Raw genomic sequence first — 7904 nt, 5'->3', positions numbered from 1 at the left:
CCCCAACAAGTGATTTATTTATTTTTTAGCACTAAAATATCAATATACCACTGGAGAGTTGTAACAGTAGGCATATTGTAAAAACACCACAGTGATTTATTGATATTTTAGTGCTGTGTTTAAGGGGGGGGCTGTGATGTCATAGATGACACTACCAGTGATGACAGCACCCTCCCTTGAAAACCCTCTTTATTGAAGGCACATGCAGAAGAAGATAAACTGACTCCACAACTGTGAGAATGCACAGGGAGGGCAAGCATGCAGAACAGCCATGCCCAAACCGATTCCGATGCTTGTGGATTGACTCCCAAGAAAATAAGGAGTCAGTTGACCATGTGGAAAAGCCCATTGGTCATTCTGTACATCACCCAACATAATACAAAATAAAACCAGAGTCCACTTCTACCTTAAAGACAAAAGTGTTCCTGTATAAGTTTCAGGGTGGTACTCACACCATCAAATGCATAGGAGTGTAAATCTGCTATGGCCAGGGGTCATTTCATAGAAAAAGAGGTGCAGGAGCTCATTAGCATAACTCATTGCCATAACTTATTTGCATATGCCACACACCCTGGCATCACTGGAAGTGTGTCAGAAAGCAACACCCACCACTCAGGCTCCACTAGACTGTTTTGGATTGCTAGCTATTGGGGGGGGGTGGAACGTGCAGATCTGTCCTCACAGAGGAGGGAGAGCTTGTACCTGAATAAAACTTGGTCTTAAAGGTGCCACTGGACTGTTTTGGACCAGGGGGAACTCTGCAACTGACCTGGCTGCTTCTTGCTCTGACTGAGGGCTGCTGGGAGCAGGGGGTGGGGCTTGTTGCATGTGCCCGCCCCCTGGGCTCTTTACTGCCGGAGCTCCGCTCCTGTGCACCCCTGCAGGATATAACCCCTGATAGTGAGTATCAGGGCTGGGTGATATGCAACTAAGTAGTTAAGGAGCAGAAAATAAAATACTAAAGAGTGCTGTTATATTCTAGTCCCTCGGGAGAATGGAACAATTGGCCAGGGGTAGTGGTGAAGTGGAGCTGCAGTCTGCCCAGACTGTATTACCTCAAATGGCAAATTAAAAACCTTTATTATGCCTGTTGTGTTTTCCCTACCAGCGCCTTAAAGCAGTCTTTCCATATTCTGGTTGCTTTGATGTAGCAAAGGTGGAGCTCACTAAATGTATTCTTACAGATTGGGCGGGAAATGGCTTGCAGTATTTTATTTAAAGGGTTTTTTTTTGTCTGGCAGGCAGAATATATGTTCACAACTTTAATGCCAGTAGCTCACAAAGTAGAATTTTTGCTCACAAGACTCCACAGCTTAGAGGGAACATTGCCCCCTCGTGTAGTTTGCATAATATTTTCAGCTGGTTGAATTCACCTCCTCTAACCTGAGAAATGGCATCTTTCTTTTAACTTTACTTCAAGGCAGGGATTTTTTTAATGGAAACTGCACAGTAGGTTTGCAATTATAATTTGTGCACATAGTACGCACCCCCGTAACACACCTGTGCATTTTCTTTGTGTCTGCATCATCACCCGTGTCAAAGACATTGACAGCTTCAAAAGATTCATCAGCATAAGGGTCCCCCCCCCCATGTTCTAAAATGATTCCCATTGTCTTTAAAATATTGGTGAACAGTCCTTGGGAAGTGGCAGGGGAGTTTAATGGGGAATGGGTGTGGCAAGAAGGAGGAGAAATAGGTACGTTTGAGCAGAGTCTAGGGTCCCAGAAGGCAGCCATGGTTCACCGGTAGAGAGCATCTGCTTTGCATGCAGAAGGTCCCACCCAGGCTCAATATCTGGCATCATCTCCAATTTAAAAAGGATTAGGATGTAGGTGTAGGGCCCTCCAGACCCTAAAGAGTCATTGCTAATCACAGTAGACAGCATTCACCTTGATAGAGAAATCTGACTCGGTACAGGTAAGACTTTGTGTGTGCTTTTCATATGTCATTGAACTTTTCCGCATGGGTTTTTCTCTTTGGTTCTGACCTCATACTGCTTCGGTTTATCCTCTGATTTCCACATGCATTTTTGTGCTTTGGTTTTCACTCCCCCTCCCCTTTTTATAGGGTTCTTTTGAGACCACTTTTACCCAAAAGTTTTTCTGGAAGACGATTTTGAGTTGGCGTTTTCCTTGTGTGTAAAGTTTCTGTTAGTTGGTCTTCTTTGTCCCGCCCACTCCCACCCACCTCTAGCCCCACTGATCGATGACTGGACTGTTGTGGTCAGGCCACTCCCCCCCCCCACAAGTGATTTATTTATTTTTTAGCACTAAAATGTCAATATACCACTGGAGAGTTGTAACAGTAGGCATATTGTTAAAACACCACCGTGATTTATTGATATTTTAGTGCTGTGTTTAAGGGGGGGGCTGTGATGTCATAGATGACACTACCAGTGATGACAGCACCCTCCCTTGAAAACCCTCTTTATTGAAGGCACATGCAGAAGAAGATAAACTGACTCCACAACTGTGAGAATGCACAGGGAGGGCAAGCATGCAGAACAGCCATGCCCAAACCGATTCCGATGCTTGTGGATTGACTCCCAAGAAAATTAGGAGTCAGTTGACCATGTGGAAAAGCCCATTGGTCATTCTGTACATCACCCAACATAATACAAAATAAAACCAGAGTCCACTTCTACCTTAAAGACAAAAGTGTTCCTGTATAAGTTTCAGGGTGGTACTCACACCATCAAATGCATAGGAGTGTAAATCTGTTCTTTGTCCCGCCCACTCCCACCCACCTCTAGCCCCACTGATCGATGACTGGACTGTTGTGGTCAGGCCACTCCCCCCCCCCACAAGTGATTTATTTATTTTTTAGCACTAAAATGTCAATATACCACTGGAGAGTTGTAACAGTAGGCATATTGTTAAAACACCACCGTGATTTATTGATATTTTAGTGCTGTGTTTAAGGGGGGGGCACCCTCCCTTGAAAACCCTCTTTATTGAAGGCACATGCAGAAGAAGATAAACTGACTCCACAACTGTGAGAATGCACAGGGAGGGCAAGCATGCAGAACAGCCATGCCCAAACCGATTCCGATGCTTGTGGATTGACTCCCAAGAAAATAAGGAGTCAGTTGACCATGTGGAAAAGCCCATTGGTCATTTTGTACATCACCCAACATAATACCAAACAAAACCAGAGTCCACTTCTACCTTAAAGACAAAATTGTTCCTGTATAGGTTTTAGGGTGGTACTCACACCATCGAATGCATAGGAGTGTAAATCTCCTATGGCAGAAAGAGAAGCCGGTTCCAAACATGATCCAGTCCAAATAGTAACCAGTTTACTCAGCATGGGAGTGAGACACTTCCAACTGTTGTGAAGTCAAAATGTAGGATCTAATGCAGGATGCAGATGCAAGAGGAAGTTACAGATGTATAGGTGAGATAATCAACACCTGCACTGGGTGGGAAATGCAAGATATTAACACTTGTAGTGACTAAAGAAAAACCAGGTCCCCGTTAAGACTTCGCTCAGAGAGAGTGTTAAACTTCTGTATGAATTCAGCGATTTCCCTTTGAAATTCCCCTGTAGGAGAATGGTGATTTTATGATCAACAAAATGCTTTGGGAGATTATAATGTTCAGTCATAAGTTGTGCATGACTCAGATGTTTGCATGGCACGCTTAACATTTTGGGACTGTACCTTTTTTTCTCCTCCCCCTGGATCTGCACATTTTGTGCCTGGTTGCACATTTTTAAAAAACCCTAGTACAAGGTATAGGCCAGTCTGCTTGATTTCTATTCCTGCCGTACATCCAGGGCTGCAGCAGAAGCTAGCTAGCCTGACTGTCCATCCACAGCCCTCCCCCTCCCCAGTTCACAATACATAGGCTTGCCAATGTCCAGGTGGGGCCTGGAGATCTCCCAGAACTACAGGTGATCTCTAGACAACAGAGATCAGTTCCTCAGGAGAAAACAGCTGCTTTTGGAGGGTGGACTCTATGGCATTATACCCTGCTGAGCACCCCCACGAGATCACCAGGAGTTTCCCAACCTCGAGTTGGCAATCCTAGCAACAGTAGCATGCGTAGTGTGACTCCCTTTAGCAAGGCGAAGAGGTGGAGAATACAATCCATGAAATACCCTTTGCTAGCACCAACCTAATGACATAAAACAGTGTGCAAGCTTCCAGGTTCACTAGGACGCTTCATTAGACCAGACGTTACAAATAAAAAAAGGGGGCAGCAGTTTTTTTTAGGTCATCATAACTGTATGACCCTCTCATGTAGATCTGCCAACCTGCAGGGGAGGCCTGGATTTCTCCCAGAATTATAACTTACCTCCAGAGTACAGAGATCAGTTCCCCTGGAGAAAATAGCAACCTCAGAGGGCAAAACCTACAGTATATCATAGATTCTAGGTGAAACCCCTTCCCTAATACCCCCCCTCCAGAGGCACCCCCCCCCCCAAATCTCTAGCAATTCCCCAAGCCAGAGTTGGCAACCCTGTGCCAGGATATGGTGGGACCTGGTAGGGAAAAGGGATTTCAGGCTGTTCCTGGACAAGGGCCATAAAAGCAGGGGACAATAAAACAATTTAAAACCATAGCAACAACAGCCCTCCAATTTGTTCCCCCTTAACTGGTGAAACTTCAATCCCTTTTCGGAGGGGCGGAGGCCTTGAGAGCCACAGCAGCAGCAGAAAGAAGATTAGAAGAGGGTAGCTTAATGCTCTCCTGCGTGGTATTTACTGAGAGCCAGTTCCAGCTCTGACGCTGGGCCTATTCATGTAGGAGGAAGTGAATTGATTCCAGCAGGAAGTTCTTGCCCGGCCTACTCCCTGGGGAGCCCTGGAGACAGAAAGGGCTCTCTCGAAGTTTTGTGCTGGGATGCGGCCTGCTCAGACGTACTTCTGGGTTGCTGTGTGGGGTCTTCCTTGCTTCCTGTTTGCTTACCTTGACGTCACCGCTCCTGCGATGGCATCTGGTCAATGGGAGAGGTTGTTCCTGGCCGAGGACCAGCCCCAGGCAGTCAGCAGGAGTGCTGATGTCACAGACCCCACAGGGATTACTTCATAATCGAAGCATTTAAGGCCTCCGTGTGAATGAGAAGAGGGGGGAAAGGCAAGGGAGCGAAAGGAGGAAACAACCTCAGCCGTTCCAAAACTCTTTTTTCCAGTGAGCAACCAAGAAAGCCCCACAGCAACCCGCAAACCTCAGTGACGTTCACCTGTGTCGGGCATATTCGGCATCTGGGTTGCTCAGAGCCTTCTCTTGGAAGGAATCTGTATTATTTTGTAGAACAAAGTTTGAGTCCAGTGGCAGCTTTAAGACCAACAAAGTTTTAAAGGTGCCAGTGGACTCAAACTTTGTTCTGCCGCTTCAGACCAACACGGCTACCCACCTGAATCTGTATTATTTTGTGTTGTTCTGAGTTTTCATAAAGCACAGAATCTTCTTTTAAAAATAACCAGAGTGGGGTAATTAACATAAGAAAGTCTATTGGGGCCCCTGCCACACAGCAGGGGAAAACTCGCTCAAAGCGCGGCTTCTAAAAGCCGCACCAAAGTTGAGACGCCGCGGCGGGATCCCACGGATCCCCTGAGCCGTGGCGCCTTTTCTCCCCGGCACGATCAGATGCCGGGGAGACAGCTACGGTGGGAAGGGGAGGCTGGCGAACTGCGCATGCTCACACATGCGCAGTTTGGCCGGGGATGCGCCGGCGCAAGGATGCGCCGTCGATCCCACGGCCGGGCTTGGGGCGCACTTCTCGGACGAACCACCAAGGTAGGTGGTTCTGTTTTGGTGCGGGGTTTTGGGTGGAAGGGGCGGATCGGGGACACAAGCAGCACGATTCCCAGATGTTGCTGTGGGATCGTGCACGTTTGCTGCGTCCCCGTTCCGTCCCTCTACCGGCCCAAAACCTCTCGTGTGACCTGTGGTGGCTAGATTTGAGTCCAGTAGGACCCTAGAGACCAACAATATTTTCGGGGCATGAGCTTTCAGGCACCCTTCATCAGAGTCTTAAAAGCTGATGCCCCCCGAAATCTTGATCTCTAAGGTGCTACTAGACATGAATCCAGCTGTTTTACTGCCAACCAACATGGCTGCCCTCTGAAACTATCTCAGTGTGGGTGATGAATCCAAACATCTGCCGCGTGACAAGACTTTTCATTCCTCCTCGCCCTCTCATAAATAACTGCATGGATTCACTTTGCACCGTCTTGGAGGAGAGCTGAAACACTATGCAGCGCTTGGTAGGTGGCTGACTGCCCCACGTCACATGAAACCTCCGTGCACACATACATCCCCTGTGTTAACTTTTTTGGTGGTTGTTATTTTCGCCAGGTTTTGGTTTGGACCCAGGGGAAGGGATCTCCAGAGGTAGAATGGGGATTTCTTGCCTCCCCCGTCTTGCTGTAGTCCAGAGTACTCTCCAAAATGTTGATCCTGGGAGGCAGGGGAACCCCAGCAACACCACGAGGGGTGAATCTATAGTGGGAGGAGTCCATTATTGGAAACCTACTGCTGGATGCAGCCCACTTGTTCATACAGATGTCAAGTGTTTGCAGCAGTGAGGACTAATGACACGCTCTGCATTTCTAGCGTGTTTGTCTAAATAATAAAAGTCCCTCCATGGACTTTCATCCAAGAATTGGACAGCGAGGTTGCTGTTTCGTGTACCATGACCCTCGCAGGGTTGTTGTGGGAATACAGTTGCATACAAATGCAATAAATAAATGTCCTGCTTAGAATCTTTATTTTAAAAGGCAGGGGGAGGACTGTGTACCGTGTGTGCAAATGTTGTGACTAACTGCCCTGGGAACAGGTTGTGGTCTCCAGCGAGTTCAGAAAGTGACAGTGTCTGCCTTGTGGCTGCCTTGTGCCAGCACGTACATTGGTCTGTGCCCAGCCCTGAACCTGGTGTGCACGATCAAGAAGCAAGCCAGCAAGATAAGGAAGCCAAATGACTATTAGCCGCCGAAGCTGGAGGACAAAGCATTGTTCTCAGAGGAAGTGGGAACCACCTCTGGTCGCCGACTTGTAGACTCTGCTCTGAGAGCACAGTCCCTCGTCATGGCAGCCCAGCCGACCCACCAAGGTCACAGGAAGGCCATCTGCGAGGGGGGAAAGGGCTGGCCTCGCTGGTGACCAAAGCAGAAACGGAACAATTTTGTTGTTATTGTTCAGTCGCATAGTCGAGTCTGACTCTTCGTGACCCCATGGACCACATCACGCCAGGCCCCCCTCTTCCGCCATCCTCTGGAGTTTGCTCAATTCGTTGCATCGATAACACTGTCTAACCATCTCGTCCTTTGCCGTCACCTTTTTAAAACCTGACTGCAAATCAGAAAAATAGAAACCCTAAGATGGGGGTTTCAGGTTGTGTCATGGTGAACAGGACAGCTTGTGGCAGAGAGGTACATACACTCTGTCTAGGGTTGCCAACTCTGAGGTAGGAAATTCCTGGAGATTTGGGGATGGATCCTGGAGACGACAGGGTTTGGGGAGAGGAGGGACCTCAGCAGAGGATAATGTCACAGTGTCCAACCTCCAAAGCAGCCATGTTCTACAGGGGGATTGACCTCTGCGGTCTGGAGACCTGTTGTAAATTCCAGGAGATTGCCAGATCCCACCTGGAGGTTAGGATAATCAAAGAGAGATCACGGGATAAGTGAGTAGAAAATACTCAGTGGCAACCGTGATATATTTACGAAGGGAATATTACTCTTTTATCGATTTTTTTAAAAAGATCAATATTAATAGTAATACTAATACATTTCTGTACATTCATACCAGAATAAGAATCAGAAAATAATCCCACAATGTTGACAAGCACAGTCCAATAATCTAAAGTTCTTACAAACAGTAAATCTTCTTTGTGTCTTTCTTGTACTAATATTGGATTGTAGACAAATAGCATAAAGGTCATCTTTCATGAGACTTC

The sequence above is a fragment of the Gekko japonicus genome, unplaced genomic scaffold, assembly GCF_001447785.1.
Source record: "Gekko japonicus isolate JY-2015 unplaced genomic scaffold, Gekko_japonicus_V1.1 scaffold1377, whole genome shotgun sequence".
In the NCBI taxonomy this organism is placed as follows: Eukaryota; Metazoa; Chordata; class Lepidosauria; order Squamata; family Gekkonidae; genus Gekko; species Gekko japonicus.
This window is presented reverse-complemented; position numbering follows the sequence as displayed.